This window comes from Balaenoptera physalus, assembly GCF_965194825.1.
Source record: "Balaenoptera physalus genome assembly, chromosome: 2".
In the NCBI taxonomy this organism is placed as follows: Eukaryota; Metazoa; Chordata; class Mammalia; order Artiodactyla; family Balaenopteridae; genus Balaenoptera; species Balaenoptera physalus.
This window is the reverse complement of record NC_138883.1, coordinates 177,880,490-177,899,253: the sequence shown is the minus strand read 5'-3', so window position 1 is coordinate 177,899,253 and position 18,764 is coordinate 177,880,490. Positions and strand designations below refer to the sequence as shown.

Genomic DNA, 18,764 nt, shown 5'->3' with positions numbered 1-18,764 from the left:
GTATGAAAAAGCCCCTGCCTGACCTGTGATAGGTGTTCAGTGCACGGAAATGCACGAAGACCTGCAACTCACGGGAAGCAGACAGAAGGTTTTCAAATCCAGGCCTTGGTCCTTCAGGGATTTACTGCCTTGTCTTCAGTATCGCGGGTCTGGAGGTAGATGCAAATTCGGTACCCCGTTGGGCTCTCAGTGTGTTTCTAGCAGCCCAGTAAACTGCTAAGCTTTTGTTTCTGAGTTGTAAGAAAATGTGGCTCTTTTTTCCTCTTTCCCATTAGCTTTTCAGACCGTTGCCCTCATTCTTTCCTGGCTCCACGTGTGTGGGCCTCAAAGCTCAAGAGCTCCAGTGCCCTCTGGGTAGCCTGAAATTTCAGATCATGTTAAGATGCGGGTTTTAAAATAAGAGCTATTCCCAGCCAGCTGGTAATTCAAGGCACATATTAGAACCTAACTGAAAAAGAAGTCCCTTGACCAAATTAATGCTATGAGATAAAACACGCAAGCCAGGAATCGGGGGCCCAGTCCTGGGCCTGGCTCTGCATAAACCCTCTGTGACTGAGGCCACCTCCTCTACCCACCTGGAAACACTTCACAAGTGGAGAAAAAGGATTGAATTAAATTAGCTGGTTTCTTCCAACTCTAAGATGATATAACTATTTTTTGGCAAAATTGGAAGTCCATAGGGTCTTTTGCCCTGCCAGAACGGTCCAAGAGTAAAATAATTTGAAAATTACGGCTGTGCATGACAGAGAACCGGGTCATTGCTGGGGTAGGGAGCCCTGCCATGACTTATTCTTTCACCGGGGTGGTCCACTTCCCCCTTCCAATAACTTATCATGCTTCTCTCTCCGCTGCCATAGTTACGGACCAGCCAAGAGACTGACAACATTGAATTCTCCCAAACATTTTTCTTAGGTTAGAGCAGGGCACCGGGATGTTTATGAGCCTGGCAGTCAGTCCAAGGCATTAATCTGCAGTGCCTGAGTAGCCTTCTTTTCTCACAAGTTCAGTGCACGCAGGTTGGGAGAAGTTGTGTCTCACCAGCTAAGTCGGCCTTTCTGCTTCTGCCCCGAGCATAAATCTCCCCCCAGATGCTCAGCTTGTATTTCACAGGCTGGAAATACTGTCGGTCGTCCCATCGCTCAGCATTTGGGGGACAACAGCTCCGTGGAAAACTGAGCATTATTCCTTCCAGGCCCAGTAGGTGTTTCGTCTGGATTCAGCGGGAGAGCCCAGCTCTTCTTTGAGGCAGAGGTTTGTGCCGGATCACATAGAGGCTCTATTTGCTGTTCCTTCTCGTGGTTCCTCCTTCTGTCCTGTGCTTCCTGCTGCATTAACTGTGGTTGTTTTGACCCCGCCTCACCCCACTGGAGTTTCAAAGGTTATCACAGCAGGGTCAGCTCGTGTAGAAACAAACCCAAATGTGCATTTACCTGGAGTTTCTTCCATGTACTCCATTTACGTGGAGTATTTAAAATTAACTGTTCAACATGGGGATGGAGGAAAACAAGGAAACCAACATCACTGGGTCCCCACTGTGTGCCAGGTAGGTTGTAGCATTAATTTAATGTACAATGCTTTACAAAAGACAAACAGGTACAGAGAAGACAAATAATTGCTTACAGATGCAGCTCGCAGCAGGGGAGGGGTTTAAACCTACTTCTTTACCCCAAAGTGCATGCTGTTCATCTTAGCTTGCTTCATCCCAGGAGGACGAGAGAATGATCCTCCAGTTAGTCAGGAAATTCAAAGGTAACATCTTACCATACTAAATGCATCTGTTAGAATCAGGCTCAGCTGCTTATGTCAGAAAATTGGAAACAACGGTAGCTTAAATGAGATAAAAGCTTACGTCTCTCACACTTCCATGGAGTTCAGAGGCAGGCAGTCCAGGGCTAGCGTCTCAGCTCCATGGCAACTGGGGAGCCAGGCTCCTTACGTCTTTCTGTTCCAGCATCCTCACATGGTGGCTTCCATCCTCGAGGTAAACTCATGGTCCAAGACAGCTGCCAGAGTGCCAGCCATCTCAGACACTTTCCAGGTAGCTGACAAGAGGAAGACTTCTCCTCCCAGGTAGGTTAGCCTCCTTTAAAGAGAATTCCAGGAAGTCCTACACTCTTCTGCTTTTATTCCATTTGCTGGAACTTAGTCACATGGTCAAACTAGCTGTAAGGGAGGCTGGGAAATGTAATCCTTTAAATTGGACACCATTATGAATCTGAATATAATCAGAGTTCTGTTACAAGTGAAAGCAAAAGGGGAACTTAGGATGGCTATTGGGGAAAGAATAAGAAATGTAAGATGGGTCCTGGGAGGATTCATTTTGAGAGTTTTGTAATTTTACCATAGGGTCTGCCTTTTTTGTATACAAGCTGTCAGGAGAGTTACTTTGCTTTGGGAAGCCCTACATGGATGAACTTGGACAGAACTCTGTGTTTGAGTCACACCAATATTGTGCCACACAGGTTATACCAATATTTTAAAATGACTCCCTTTATCATAAATGTCTGTTACTCTCAGAGGGTCCCCTGTCAAAGTTATAATCATGCCCATATCATATCTGGTTCAGATACAATCCACATACATAAGACTGTACTATGAAGGATAACAAGCTAAAGTTTGCAGAATTTATTTCATTTACAATAGATCATCTTTATTAAGTTTGGGTACCTCCGATGGATGGTGTCTGTGAAGGGGTTCATTTTTTTCTTTATCCAGAGACGTTTCAAGTCACAGAATCATTGCCTAGATCCCGCCATCACATGCAATAGAGAGAAAACATCTTCTTATGAAAATAACAGGTGGTTGTCTGGGGCAGGTTTCTTCAATATGCCTTGCTCATGGCTTATCGAAGAATCTCCACTGGGCCACCTGCTTCGAGTGAGCTCTGAGGTCAGAACCAGGATTCCCACCGAGCGGCCATCTCCACAGGCAACCCCACAATGGCAACAGCGAGCGCCTGCCTGGGTGGAGACTCCCAGTCCTAGGAAGTTGGGCCACTCCTCAGCCTTTGCCAAGTTGGTTACACAGTTTTGTCTGTTCTTGAGTGATATTTATGAAAAGTGGCAATTGGTCATTTTTCTGAGGCTGCACATAAATCCTCCGGTTTGAAGCTGGTGGGTCTCAGTACATCACTGACTAGGGAGCCAGCCCAGCATGGGCCTCCACACAGCTCTGTGTGTTCCACCCACCAATTAGTTCAAAGGCACACTGGGGTCCACAGGATGTGATGTTTGGATTACTCCCATTGCCATGAAAGTACACCCCAGCAGCCCCTCATTCTGGAAAAATGAATGGCATTCTTACCCCAGTCAATCCAAAGACCTGTAGCTTGAAATAGGGTCATCTCAGCTGACCCACGGAAGTGTGAGTGAGAAACCAATGCTTACTGTGTATGTTCTTGAAATGTTCTTGGTTGCTTGTTAACACAGCGTGACAGTGACAAAGCTGCTGACTGGGACACGGGCAAATTCCATTGTTCATTATATGCTGCTGCATTTACAGGGAGAATCGTGTGCTCTCAAGGCATCCACGAATTTTTATAACTTGCAAATGCCTGAGGTCAGGGCCTTCAGGGATATCAAGAATCACCCGGAGAGGGTGTGTGCTCAAGAGATTGGCTCTCTGCCCTTTGACCCTATGCCTGCCTGGCAACCATCAGTGCTAGATTGACCTGGGCTGGGTGCCTTGGGATATCTCACCTCTCACCCACCCGGTTTATACCTGAGGGTCAAGTTGACCTCAGAGCCTTCCTCTGACACTTCTTCAAAGGCTAAAAATCATTAGAGGCATCTCTGCTTTTTGTGCATTCTCCAAAAGCCTCACACAAGGAGCGGCTGTGTTTCTTAGTGCTCAGACTCATGTCTTTGGAAATATCCTTGGTTTCTAAAGGGATGGTCACTTGGGAGAGACTAGGAAATACAGAACATTTGAGGGTCATGGAACCCGAGTTGGCATCCCAGCCAAATATCAACACTGGCCCTTGGCCGTTGGGATAAACGCCTTCAGGGATGACCGACTGTGGCAAAGGGTGTCCCAAAATCCCCACCAGAGAAAAAAGCCCTTCCGTAGAGCAGAGCCTGCTGGAGGGTGCTGGCAGCCCCGCTCAGGCCAGGCATGCTTGGGATTTGCAGGCAGCGCCTGGCTGTCTGTGTGGGCAGACGCTGGGAAGTGGCCCACTGCTCAGGGCTCCGAGGTGTGGGCTCTGTTCTGTGGTTCCGGGGATGACGGGGGCCGCCGTCCAGAGCATCCTTACAGGAGGTGTCCCACCGGTGTTCAGACACTAGAGGGCAGCGTCGGCTCATGCCGAGGAGCGAGCTGGTCCAGAACATCTGATCCCTCGGGGCTGCGGGGAGGGCTGGCAGCTTTTCCCGCAAACAGAACCCCCAGACCTACTCATCTAAGATCTGGGTTGAGGTACTTTGCTGCAATGGGCCGGCACGAAAGAAAGGCTCTTAAGGGATTCTGCTGCTGGACCCGGACTTGATCTGTGAAAATACGCAGATAACCACAAACCTTTCGTTAAAAGCATATACGGGCCTTAGAGCCAGTGGGGCCTTGGGCGAATAGGCGTCTTGTCACTTACTGTGTGACTCCAGCATGTTGTCATCGAGAGGGTTTCACGAGGATCAGATAAAATAATGCACGCGGAGAGCTTAGCAAAGCCCTCTTCAATCAGAGTTCATCAGCAGTCATGCTGTGGCCTGGAGAAGAGGCCAGGCCGAGCACAAGCCCCGGAGGAGACGGGGCAGGACCTGGGGCTCCTGCAGGCACCCCGCTCCCAGCAGGGGCGCAGCCAGAGCCCTTCCCGGGCGAGAGCCCCTTGCCGACGCCTGTTGAAGCACGGAGACAGACCTCAGGCCAGACACTCGACCTCTCGAGCCTGGCCACCTTCACTGCAGAGCAATTGTACGGATCCTTGTGGGGCAGAGCAGCAGCGGCCGTGCCGGCACGAGTGCAGCTGGCTGACCACCAGCCCCCCGTCCCGCAGCCCGGCTCAGCCCCCCCGCCCGCGCGGCTCCAGGTCCGGATTGCTCCTGGCTGTCCTGAGCGCCCTTGCAGCCCTCTGCCGCCCCTGCAGCACGATGACCAGGACGAAGCCCGGTTACTCGGCATACGTCTCGCCTGTTCTCAAAGGTGTTCAGCCTTGGAAGCTTCCGAAGTTTCCAAGGGCAGCGACTGCTGAGCGCTCCCGGTGCTGTAACTTGTAGGCTGTCGTGGGGATGAACGGGGCTCGAGTGACATCAGAGATCATCCTGCCAGTGGCCCGGAGTCCAGATTTCTCAGGGTTAGACTCGGCCATTCACCAAGTAGCCAGGCGGCCTGGGGCAACTACTTCACCTCTTCCTGCCCCAGCTCCCCATCCGCATAAGCAACACAGTGGGGTCGTCTCGGCCCCTCCCCTCGCAGGGGACAATTGTCAGCATCAGTGCAGCGAGAACACCAGATGGACGCCCGGTACTTACACGTCACATGGCGCTTTTATCGGGGGACAGCTCTCTGTGGGGCCCCTGCCCTGCTGCTGACTGCTCTTGTTCTAGATTTTGCTCTCGACCAGCTTTCCAAGGATGTTTACAGAATGAACAGTCTGGAAAGACAGAGACAGTATCTGTCACCCGGGCAAAGGGCAGGTTTGTTGACGGCTCAGCGGGATGAAGACCATCTCCCTCGGGGGCCAAGCTCAGGCTGATCGCCCCTCTGACCACATGCGTTTCCTAAGCTCAGGGCTCCTGTCCCGCGGCAGGTGTCACCTGGCCCTCTTTACTCCGCTCTGTGCCAACTGGCGGTTAGGGAGCTGGATCCGGGGCAAGAAAATGCTGCCGCCCCACTAAATGCCATTGCTGACAGCTGCGCAGCCCCTCCTCCTGACCCAGGACGCTTCTGTCTTCTGCCGCCGTCTGTGACACCGGGACAGCCTCGCTTACAGGGCGGGCGGCAACTTCAGAGCCTTCACAGTTCGGAACCCCTTTCAGCCAAAGCCGAAACCCTTACTCACCACAATCCTGCGAGCCAGGTACGCAGATATTTTTATTCCTGTTTTACAGGCGAAGCAACGGAGGTTCAGGAAGTTTAGAGCTATTTCCCAGGTCAGCTAACGCACATCAGAGGAGACACCTGGAAAATTTAATTACCTAATTAAAAACAGCATTTCCTCCAAACCTCTCTCCATATATATATATATTTATTACAGTCTCTTTCTCCATTCATCCATCTATGGACCCCTAGGTTGTTTCCATATCTTGGCTATTGTAAATAATGTTGCAATGAACATGGGTGCAGATATCTTTTCAAGTTACTGTGTTTGTTTCCCAGGTTATTACAGGATATTGAATATAGTTCCCTGTGCTAGACAGTAAATCCTTGTTGTTTATTTTACATATAGTAGTGTGTATCTGTTAATCCCATAGTCTTAATTTATCCCTCCTCCCTCCCCTTTGGTAACCAAAGGTCTGTTTTCTATGTCTGTGAGTCTGTTTCTGTTTTGTAAATAAGTTCATTTGTACTATTTTTTAGATTCCACATATGAGTGATATCATATGGTATTTGTCTTTCTCTGTCTGGCTTACATCACTTAGTATGATCATCTTAGTTCCATCCATGTTGCTGCAAATGGCATTATTTCTTCTTTTTTATGGCAGAGTAGTATTCCATGGTATATACGTACCACATCTTCTTTATCCATTCCTCTCTCAATGGACACTTAGGTTGCTTCCATGTCTTGGCTACTGTAAATAGTGCTGTTATGAGCACTGGGGTGCAGGTATCTTTTCAAATTAGAGTTTTCATCTTTTCTGGATATACGACTGGGAGTGGGATTGCTGGGTCATACGGTAGCTCTATTTTTAGTTTTTAATGGAACCTCCATACTGTTCTCCACAGTGGCCAACCTTCTGTCCCTTTGCTGTGTATTTTTTAATAAAAGAGACCTCTGAGGGAACTCCGACTGCAGGTTCCAAACATTTTGTGTGCGTGTTTGTGTGTATTTGTTTGTGTGTGTACCTGTGTGTGTGTGGAGAGAAGGGTAGGGTGCACACTGGAAAGAGGAAAAGAAATGGGCTTGGCTGGCATCTGGCATTTTGGTGACAAGTCTTGAACGACACCAGACTCGTACTGTGGGGCTTGGGCACAGCGCGGGTCCTCATCTCTCCTCCCAGGCTGGGGGGCTTTGGGAGAGCGCCCAGCGGGTTCGCACGGCCGCCGGGCCTGCTCCACACGGAGAAGCCCCTGCGGTGTGCTGTCCTCGCGGGGACGTACACTGTAAAAGCGGAAACTACGCCCCGGCTTTGAAGACTTCAAAACACACATGCAAAATAGCTCAGTATTTGCATATTACACATGGAAATACTACTTTAGTATATTGGGTTAAATGGAACACAGTACTAAATTAGTTTCACCTGCTTCTCCTGTTTGAAAGTCACCAACGAGGCCTGCATATGTGGCTCACATTACAGCTCTCCTGGGTGACGCTGCTCTGTCGGCCACGACGTGTTCCCGGAAAGGGGCAGGGGTGGCGTGCTCGCCCAGCATCACAAGCCTGTAGCGCCTGCATCTAAGGCAGCGACTCCCCTGCCCTTCCGGCCTCAGCCAGGAGGCCACGCGCTGGCTCTGGATGAAGCCCACTCTGGAGAGGTTTGGCAGGAACAGGAGATGTGCCCGTTTTCTTCACCGCGGGCCCCGAGGCACCCAGCGCAGGGCCTGGCACATACGCACCGGACGCGGGTTTCCCGGTTCGTTAATCCTCCCTCTCCGCTCGCGCCTCCGACGCGCAGTCCTTGTCCTCCAGCCTTCGCAATGCTGCCCCCTGCTGGCCAGTTGTAGGAAGAGCGCAGCCGGGTCTCGGAAGCCCTGGGGTGTGCGCGGCGCGCCGTGCGCCCGTGTGACGTGAGCGCGTTCCTCGTGCGTGCACTGTGTGTGCGTGTGTGGGCGTGATGGTGTGTGTGCGCAACACGTGCGACTGTTTAACGCTCCCCAGCTGACGGTGGTCCTCAGCGAACCTCTCCTCCCCATCCCCGGAGCAACAGCAGTTGTTGGGTCCAAACATCCTCAAGCGGTTGAGGAAAGAGTCCCCGTTTACAAATCGGGGTCCCCCTGGTCTTTGCCCAACACGGAATTATTCCCGAATAGCGGTCCTCTGCGGGGCCACCGGAAGTCTCAAGTAGGAAATTCTAGCTCAAGTCTGTTGTGGTTCAGGTGTTCCCTGCTCTGTGCTAAACCGCCTGCTTCCAGGCTGAGGGGTGAATTTGCGCGGCGAAGGTGGCAGTGATGGGTTGAGAGGCGCTGGGGGAGGGCTGGATTCTCCACGGTGGGGACAGACGAGAACAAAACGCGGCATGACGTCTGATGGCTGAGCTTCCCGGAGATCCCAAAACATGTGGTGCAGACATTCACGTGTTGGAAACACCTGTAAGCCGGTGACTGCGTGTCCTTACCCCACTGCAGGCAGGCTCCTCCGAGCGTGGCAGGTGGAGAAAGCAGTAGGGCCCAGGTACTAGGAGGCCTAAGATCCCTCCCTTCTGATTAAATCCCATTTTTTCAGGTCTCTGCTCTGTGCCAGGTGGCAGCCAACTGAACTGATAAGCTGGTGGATTAATGCCTTGTTCCCTTCTATGTCCCAGCTCTGCAATTCCACGTGGCCTTCTGGATGTACATGGTGATTTACTGTTCCTTCATTCAACAACTACCTTCTGCCAAGCACGCAGTTAGTCCCCAGGCCAGAGATACTCAATGTCTTCTGAGAAAGAGACAGAGACGGAGAGACAGAGAGAGGGACAGAGAGAATTTCAGTGCAGTGAGCAGATTGTAAGCAGCAGAGTAGAGGTATCTATAAATAAATGGATTTGGAATCAGGGGAGATAACACAATTCAGTGCTTGGCGAGGCTCATGGAGACTTCCCAGAGGAGCAGAGAGTTTGGGATGCATTTTGAACAGTGAGCAAGTGATCTCTAGGGGGAGAAGTGAGGAAAGAACTTTCTACAGGAAGGAACTGTGTACAGGAAAGCACAGAGCATGGGATGTCTTGACTCATAGCTGGGTGGGAATTTCAAGTCCCCCGAAGTGAAGCAGGACATTTGGCATTCTTCAACTATGGGCTTTTCTAAAGGAGTTCTTCCAACTCTTGTTTCTTGGGACTAGGACACCACATTGGTGATGCGTGCCATTCCCACTGCATTGCATCGGGATCTGCGTGGGGTCAGTCTGTAAAGGGTGTAGACTTCCATGAGTTATGTGCTTGAAATTGTCCCAGATGGGGGGTAACCCTGAATAGTTTCACCTGCTCAGCCCAGATGTGGTGAGTAAGACACCTGAGAGGTCTACATCGGTCCAGTTCTTTATTAATAAACAGAGGCACAAAGGAAAACGACAAGACCTGTTCTGTGGGGGATCCCATGAGGGATGGAAAGGGATTCATCTCTCTTGGTTCCCTTAGGTTCCTGATTTGAGGTGAATAATGTGTTAATCACCCCTTTGCTGCCTCACTAGCTCACATGAATGAAATATTCCCCCAGCACACAGCTCTTCCTACACAAATGCTGGCCGGGGTTTCCTCTCCCCCCCCTGGAGAGCCATTTGCTTCCTTGCACATGTGGAGCTGAACTTTTCTTCTCCCCTTCCACTCTGCTGAGTAAGCAGACCCTGAATAACGACACCTGCATCCTATTCAGTCTGCAACGGGGGCCAACGGGGAGGGAAGCTGGTGTGTGAGGGGCCAAGGGCAGCGAGGGCTGGGAGCAGCAGGGCCTTGTCTCCTGTTTCTTATCAAAAGAGGCAATGGGGAGGTTTCAGAGACAGGATCACAGGCTGATAGACAGTGATGCTTCTTGTTTATTGATTGACACACACATCCAAGCCATTGCCCGCTGATGGTCGGCCTGTTGGTGTCCCCTGTTTCCTGGCTACTTCCCTTTTAGTTGAACAGAAATTTAACTCTTTACTAGGACCCTAATAAGGCAGACTTTGGAACAAAGGAGAAAGCAAAAATGCACTGTTTCCTTCCCCAATGATTTAGCACTTTGAACCTTTCCATCCTAAAAGCGTTTATACACCACTTAGAAAGACGGTAGCTCTTCTGAAATAAACACAGTACTAATTTGAAAACAGAATCATCGACACCGACACTAAGTATCACCGTCATCACTATTAGTGGACGCAGGCTCAGTGTGTGCATGTAAACCTGTGCCAGATAAGTGTATACCACGGTGCCATTATTTCTGGTATTTCAGAATGCTGTTGCTGGGAGCTTCTTGACAGAAGAGCTGACATCACCATTCACATTACCCTGATCATATCTGTTTTTATACCAATGGACATTTAGGTCACATTTTTCCATCGCTTCTCAAGCCAGCCGTGAGCAGTGGCATCTGGGATGCGCTTGCCCGCTGACTAACCGCCTGGGGTAATGACTCCCTTCCAGCTATGCAAAGTGTGTTACAGACGCCTCATTTATTTTCCACCTTTCCACGTAGTTAGCATGTAGGAGACTGAAAGTCAAAAATACTGTCCATCGGTAGATGCACGCATACACAAAATGTGGTATAGACATACAACAGAATATCTCCCAGCCTTAAGAAGGAAGGAATTCTGACACACACACTACAACCTGGAAGCACTTGAAGATATTATGCTATAACTGAAATAAGCCAGTCACAGAAGGTAAATACTGTAAGATTCCTCTTATGTGAAGTACCTAGACTAGTCAAATTCTTGTCAAATTCATAGAAACAAAGTAGAATGGTGGTTGCCAGGGGGAGACTTAGTATTGAGTGGGTACAGATTTCAGTTGGAGAAGATGAAAAAGTTCTGAAGGTGGCTGGTGGTGATAGTTGCACAGTAATGTGAATGTGCTTAATGCCACTCAACTGTACGCTTAGAATGGTTAACATGGTGACATTTAGGGACTTCCCTGGTGGCACAGGGGTTAAGAATCCGCCTGCCAATGCAGGGGACACAGGTTCGAGCCCTGGCCCGGGAAGATCCCACATGCTGTGGAGCAACTAAGCCCGTGCGCCACAACTACTGAGCCCACGTGCCACAACTACGGAAGCCTGCGAGCCACAACTAGAGAAAGCCTGTACGCAGCAACGAAGACCCAACACAGCCAAAAAAAAAAAAAATGTACTCAGACAAGTATGTTTATGAAAAAAAATGGCAAATTTTATATGTATTTTGCCACGATAAAAAAGTAAAAATACTGCCATGTGAGAAATTGATATTACAAACAGACTATTTGATCAGTTCGAGAATTTCTATCCTAAAATTCCTCTTTTTTCATACTCCACTGTGCCTGTAGATTTAACACTCTGGTTTTAATGGTGGGGTGGTTTTCTGTGGCCTGTCTGTGTAATCTTTTCCCCAGTGTCTCATAAAAAGCAAACTCCTCTCTTCTATTCACTGTTGTACATGTAACTTGCCTCTAAGGTGATAGGGTAATTTTCCTAAGCCTTCCTGGACGTTTCTCTCCTGAGTTTATAACCACTCCCTCCTCAGGAACTGAAGAAAAATGTTCCAGCCTGTCTGGCCTGGCACCCACCCCCGCTGGGCCTGTGCATCTGAAGATGTGGAATCCCGTCCACTCAGGGGCTGCTGAGCCCCTTGAACCAGCCCTACTTAGGATGCGTGATGGGTTTTATCCTGATGTGGGTGTTTAAAATATGGTCTTGTGTGGGAGGCACCTCTGGGACGTCTTCTGTGATGAGGGCCTCTCCTGAAATAGAACGCCCTAGTCATTGCCAAAAGTTGCTGGTTTAAGCTGTATGCTTTGCATTGGTGATAATTGTTATTTTTTTAATTGAAGTATAGCTGATTTACAACATTGTGTTAGTTTCAGGTGTACAGCAAAGTGATTCAGTTATATATATATATATTTTTTTCAGATTCTTTTCCATTTTAAGTTATTACAAGATATTGAATATAGTTCCCTGTGCTATACAGTAAGTCCTTGTTGTTTATTTTATATATAGTAGATTGTATCTGCTAATCCTAAACTCCTAATTTACCCCTCCCCCTGCTTTTCCCCTTTGGAAATCATAAGTTTGTTATCTATGTCTGCGAGTCTGTTTCTGTTTTGTAAACAAGTTCATTAATTTTTGATTCCACACATAAGTGATACCATATGATATTTGTCTTTCTCAGTATGATGATCTCTAGGTCCACCTGTGCTGCTGCAAATGGCATTATTTCATTCTTTTTTATGGCTGAGTAATATTCCGTTGTATATATACCACATCTTCTTTATGGTGATAACTTGTTGACGTCCTAAGTATCTATCAGGTGCTTTGATTAGCCTCCTTGATCCCCATCACTTAAAGGCGTAGACTGTGACATGCACCCTTTCCCACTGTGGGCGCTGAGGGAATAAGGCCAAAGGGATCAAGACACGTGCCTAAGGCCATGTCCTCACGTGTGAGTGTGTTTCAGGACCACTCGGAAGGCTTGTTAAAACAGTCTTCTGGACCCCCTCCTGGAGCTTCTGATTCCATAGGGCAGTGGTGGGGCCTGAGAACCGGCATTTCTCACAAGCTCCCGTGATGATGGTGATGCTGGCGGTACCACCTGTCAGGGGCCACACTTTGCGAAGCACCAGCCTGAAGTCACAGAGTTGGCCGAACCAAGCCCAGTGTCCTTCCACTCCGAGCTCTGTCTCTACCAATCAATGACGGTGTGTGTAGAAGGGGTCGTGCCGATTCAAAAAACTGATTCCACAGACCGGTCCTCAAACAGTGTCATTATTTCATAATCAATTATTCTATTAGTTATCGATTATCCTAAGGCAGGAATCACGTCGTCCATCCCTTTCACCGAAAGCTCCCAGGAGAGTAAACCACAAGTGGCTGTGATGAACACGTGATAAACAGGTAATTTTCCGAGATGAAGAGCCCACCCCGACCGTCTACTGATTTCTAAGGTGCACTTTTCGATCCCTGGGAAGGCAGACAAGCCGAGTCTTCCCTCCCGCCCCCTCACCTGCTGGACCATCCTTCATCATCATGGGGCTCCTCTTGGACGTGATGTATCGAACTTTCTCCCGCCTGCAACAAAGAAGGCCTCGCTCCTGGAAACAAAATCTATAGCAAAGCGCTGGGCACCTACCATCCCCTTCTGGTGAACTGGGTCCGCAGGCCGGGTGACTCAGAAGCCGGGCCACGCCCGGGCTGTTCCCAATGTCAGCAGCCACGTGGGGCTGCTCCCTGTCACCCTGGCATTGGGGCAGCCGCGAGGGGCTCGGCCCTGAACCCCACGTCTGCACCGCAATAGCCACTGGATGACGTCATCAGGGTCCTCAGTGCTCCTGGGAGGATTTTCTCTCTCTCTCTCTCTCTGTCACACACACACACACGCACACACACACACACGCACACACAATTTACTTGTTCAGTCTTCTGCATTAATACATATGCTCAATGTGACACAAATCATTTCAACTTTTATTGTTTCAACTCCCTAAAAGGGTGAGTTTCAATTTTCTGGCAAACACAAATAATTAAATAGCCAACATGGATGTGTGTGTGTGTGAATATCTTATGTGTGTGTGTCTGTGTTTGTGTGTCTGTGTGAGTGTGTGTGTCTGTGTGTGTATCTGTGTGTGTTTGTGTGTCTGTGTGTGTGTGTGTGTCTGTGTGTGAGAGTGTGTGTGTGTGTGAGTGTGAGTGTGTGTGTGTTACAGACAAGGAAGACTCGCAGGAGGCCCGGGAACCTGAGAGGAGAAGGCTCTGCCGCTTCACGTCTCTAGGCTGGGTTCTTTCCCACCCGACTGTGCGGTCTGCACGTCGCCCCTGGCCGGCCCGTAGGCCTCTGAGGCTGCGTCTCTAGGTCGATGGGGTGCCATTTAAATTATTTATGTGTTTTTACTTTCCTAGGCCAAGCCAATAACGATTGGAAGTTCTCTGGTTTATGTTCTGGCAAACGTCGACAAAGCAAAACAAAACACAGCAAAACTCCATTTCCGAGGCATCCAAAGAGGGGAAAGGGAAAGAGAGTTTCAGAACACAGAGCGCTCAGCCATCGGGGTTCCATCTAACGGTCATGCTTCACAAAGAAGTGAGGACACGTGCCTGCGCCCCAGGACAGGGTCGTGCGTACCCAAGAGCAGAGCAATGCACTTGGACTTGTGGCCGTGAGTCAGTGCAGCTGGGGCCAAGCCATCTTGGACCCTGAGGCAAAAGGAAAATTCAGCAAAGGTGATTCCATCTTTGTTTAAAATTTCGATGGTTTATTCATCGTGGATTCTTTTGCATTAATTTTTTTTTAACATTTCTATTGGAGTATAATTGCTTTACAGTGTTGTGTTAGTTTCTGCTTTATAACAAAGTGAATCAGCTATACATATACATATATCCCCATATCCCCTCCCTCTTGCGCCTCCCTCCCCCCCGCCCATCTTACCCCTCTAGGTGGTCACAAAGTACCAAGCTGATCTCCCTGTGCTATGCGGCTGCTTCCCACTAGCTATCTATTTTACATTTGGTAGTGTATATATGTCCATGCCACTCTCTCACTTCGTCCAAGCTTACCCTTCCCCCTCCCTGTGTCCTCAAGTCCATTCTCTATGTCTGCGTCTTTATTCCTGTTCTGCCCCTAGGTTCATCAGAACCATTTTTTATTTTAGATTCCGTATGAATGTGTTAGCATACAGTATTTGTTTTTCTCTTTCTGACTTACTTCACTCTGTATGACAGACTCTAGGTCTATCCATCTTGCTACAAATAACTCAATTTCATTTCTTTTCATGGGTGAGTAATTGTATATATTAGAATATCTTTTTCCATCCCCTCACTTTCAGTCTTTATGTGTCCCTAGGTCTCAAGTGGGTCTCTTGTAGACAGCATATACATGGGTCTTGTTTTTGTATCCATTCAGCCAGTCTATGTCCTTTGGTTGGAGCACTTAATCCATTTACATTTAAGGTAATTATCGATATGTATGTTCCTATTAACATTTTCTTAATTGTTTTAGGTTTGTTATTGTAGGTCTTTTCCTTCTCTTGTGCTTCCTACCTAGAGAAGTTCCTCTAGCATTTGTTGTAAAGCTGGTTTGGTGGTGCTGAATTCTCTTAACTTTTGCTTATCTGTAAAGGTTTTAATTTCTCCATCGAATCTGTATGAGATCCTGGCTGGGTAGATTAATCTTGGTTGTAGGTTTTTCCCTTTCATCACTTTAAATATGTCCTGCCACTCCCTTCTGGCTAGCAGAGTTTCTGCCGAAAAATCAGCTGCTAACTTTATGGGGATTCCCTTGTATGTTATTTGTTGCTTTTCCCTTACTGCTTTTAATATTTTTTCTTTGTATTTAATTTTTGATAGTTTGATTAATATGTGTCTTGGCATGTTTCTCTTTGGGTTTATCCTGTATGGTACTCTCTGTGCTTCCTGGACTTGATTGACTATTTCCTTTCCCGTGTTAGGGAAGTTTTCGACTCTAGTTTCTTCAAACATTTTCTCAGTCCCTTTCTTTTTCTCTTCTTATTCTGGGACCCCTATAATTCGAATGTTGTTGCATTTACTGTTGTCCCAGAGGTCTCTGAGACTGTCCTCAATTCTCTTCATTCTTTTTCGCTTATTCTGCTCTGTGGTAGTTATTTCCACCATTTTATCTTCCAGCTCACTTATGCGTTCTTCTGCCTCCGTTATTCTGCTATTGATTCCTTCTAGAGTATTTTTAATTTCAGTAACTGTGTTGTTCATCACTGTTTGTTTGCTCTTTATTTCTTCTAGATCCTTGCTAAATCCTTGTTTCTTGTATTTTCTCCATTCTGTTTCCGAGATTTTTGATCATCTTTACTATCATTACTCTGAATTCTTTTTAAGGTAGGTTGCCTATTTTGTCTTCATTTATTTGGTCTTTTAGGTTTTTACCTTGCTCCTTTGTCTGTAACATATTTTTTTGTCGTTTCTTTCTTTTTTATTGATGGGTGGTGCTGTATTCCTGTCTTACTGGTTGCTTGGCCTGAGATGTCCAGCACTGAAGTTTGCAGGCAGTTAGATAGAGCTGGGTCTTGGTGTTGAGATGAGGACCTCTGGGAGGCCTTACACCGAATGATATTCCCTGGGGTCTGAATTTCTCTGTGAGTCCAGTGGTTTGCACTCAGAGTTCCCACCACAGGAGCTAAGGCCCGACCTCTGCCCTGGGAACCAAGATCTTGCAAGCTTCATGTTGTGGTTAAAAAAAAAAAAAAAAGGAAGAAAGGAAAAGAGCACTTCAATACCAAAGAATAAAAAACAAAATACAATTAGAAAGATAAAAAATATATTAGGAAAAATAAAACTATAATTGAAACAACTGCAATAAGGTAAAATAAAACCACAGCAGAAAAAAGAAAAAAAAAGGGGGAGGGGCAGGCGGAGGGCCACAAGCCAAAAGGAGAGATCACTGTCAAAGTATAAAGAATAAAATAAAATTAGAAAAATAAAAGGTATATTAGGAAAAATAAAAATATAAAAGAACTAACAACAATGAATCAGCAAGGTAAAACAGAATCCCAATCTAGAAGAGGAAAAAAGAAAAAAAAAGCCTTGGCTATGGGGGCGGAGTTTAGGTGGGGTGGAACTTAGGCAGGGGTGGGGTTTAGGGTGGGGCGGGGCCTAGGCAGGTGGGGGGTACGTTTGAGCGTGGGGCGGGGCCTCTGCTTAGGACCTGCCAGAAGGAGAGTGGCAGCCGTGGAAAGGAAGGTCTATGGCGTGTGGAGTTCCGGGGTTTGGAGGCAAGGCCCTGAGTGCGGGTGTGTGGGTGGGGTTTAGGCCCAGCACAATGGAGGGGGTCTCAGAGGGGGGTCTCCGGGTGTAGAGGTGGGGCCCTGGGTGGGGTGTGGAGGCGGGGCTTGGGCTCTGCGCGGCAGGAGGGAGGCTCCAAGGGCGGGGGATTAGGCTGGGAGCCCAACAGGGTCCCCGGTGCCTAAGTGGACAGGGAGAGCACTGGCCCCGTTCCCTTCCATTCCTTCATGCCCCTCCTCCACTGTCTCTCCTAGGGTCTCCCCCGTGCCCGCTGGGCCCCTAACCATGGGTGGGTCCCGCTGGGTGTAGGACGTCCTCCCCTCCCCCAGCCACCCCTCAGGGGTGCCGTCCGGGAGGTCCGGCCTTTACTTTTGCTCCCCCTTCCCTCCTTCCCACTCCCTCAGGACCTGCATGGCTGGAGGGGGCCTCAGTGGGCAGAGGATCAGGGCCGGGATCTCAGCAGGTTCCCGGGGGCCCAAGTGGGCAGGGGAAAACTGGCCATGCTCCCTTTTGATCCTCTGCCCTTCCAGTGGTCCCCCAATTTCCCCCTTCAGGTGTGGGATCCCTTCCCCTCCCCCAGCCGCCCCTCGGGGATGCTGGTCCCATCCCACCTCCACTTCTCCTCCCCCCTCACTCCCCCCACGCCCCACGTCCTACCCGGTCACTGGGGGTCCTCCCGTCCCCTTAGGTGTCCGTGGTCCCCCACCGGTGCTTGGTAGGTGCCCTCGTTGTGAGGAGATGCAAATTCCGCGTCCTCCTAGTTCGCCATCTTGACTCTGCCCCCTGCATTAATTTTTATTTTGATGATGTCTCATTAATTGGAGTTTTGGGGGGGGTCGCTTTATTTATTTATTTATTTTTATTAATTAATTTATTTTATTTTTGGCTGTGTTGGGTTTTCGTTTCTGTGCGAGGGCTTTCTCTAGTTGTGGCAAGCAGGGGCCACTCTTCATCGCGGTGCACGGGCCTCTCACTGTCGCGGCCTCTCTTGTTGCGGAGCGCAGGCTCCAGACGCGCAGGCTCAGTAGTTGTGGCTCACGGGCCCAGTTGCTCCGCGGCATGTGGGATCTTCCCAGACCAGGGCTCGAACCCGTGTCCCCTGCACTGGCAGGCGGATTCTTAACCACTGCGCCACCAGGGAAGCCCTGGGGTCGCTTTAAAGTTTGCACCTGAGATCGTTGCCTCTCCCTCACCCTAGTCCAGCTTTGAGTTTGTGTACGATTCTCAGATGGCAACAAGCCTGGAAGCCTGGGTTACTACCAAGGTCCAGGTGATGACGGGTAATGATGTGGTGGGATGGGTAATCCTTCATGACTGTACCAGCTTCATTTACACAGCACTTTGTCCCTGCTGGGCACTACTGATGCCTCTTCTCACCCTGGAAGCTCCAGGAGCATGGACATTATCTGATTTATTCACACTGTAGTCTCCAAAACAAGGACAATGCCTAGTACCTTGTAGGTATTCAATAAATATTTGTTGAAACAACCCTATGAGGTTAGTGCTGTCATTATCGTCATTTTACAAGTGGGAAAACTAAGGTTTTGGAGGAATTTGCTAATGGCCCCAATTCACGCAGCCAGTGAGTGGTGAAGCCTGCTCTGTCCCCTCTAAATCCTGTGCTGTCCCCAGGCCACCGCTCTAATTCCTTCTATGGTCACATAAAGCTGAAGATTCTGCCCTTCAAAGTTTCCCACTGACCATAGGTGTTGAAGGTCACTGCTTCTTGGAAAATCAAATAAAATACCTCTGTGATTGGATGCATTTGTATATATATTTTTGTTTGTTTAAGCCTCATGGAACATGGACATTTAAAACTCTCTGGTAGCTACCCATCCTGCCATTTTCTTTTTGAGAAATGTTTTCAAACCTGAGCCATTCCACCTGCCTGTTATTAGGGGCAAAGATGTTAAAACACTTCGTGAGACACAGGTGTGCTACTGCTTCCCACCTGTTGGATAACCAGGAGCTTCTGAGAGCAGCCATGGGGCAGACCCTCTGTTAAAGTGCCTACCAGCAACTTGGACTTTTGTAGGGTCTGGTCAAAATATTCTAAGTATGTT

General features: G+C 48.6%; 1 long non-coding RNA gene across 1 annotated transcript; it reads left to right on the top strand.

The window, feature by feature from the left end:
• Positions 1-1,464: 1,464 nt before the first annotated feature.
• On the top strand, positions 1,465-14,216 carry LOC309654914. Its single transcript, XR_014260492.1, has 3 exons — positions 1,465-2,070; positions 2,716-6,010; positions 13,852-14,216. It is a non-coding gene; the product is annotated as an uncharacterized lncRNA (long non-coding RNA).
• The last annotated feature ends 4,548 nt before the right edge of the window (positions 14,217-18,764 follow it).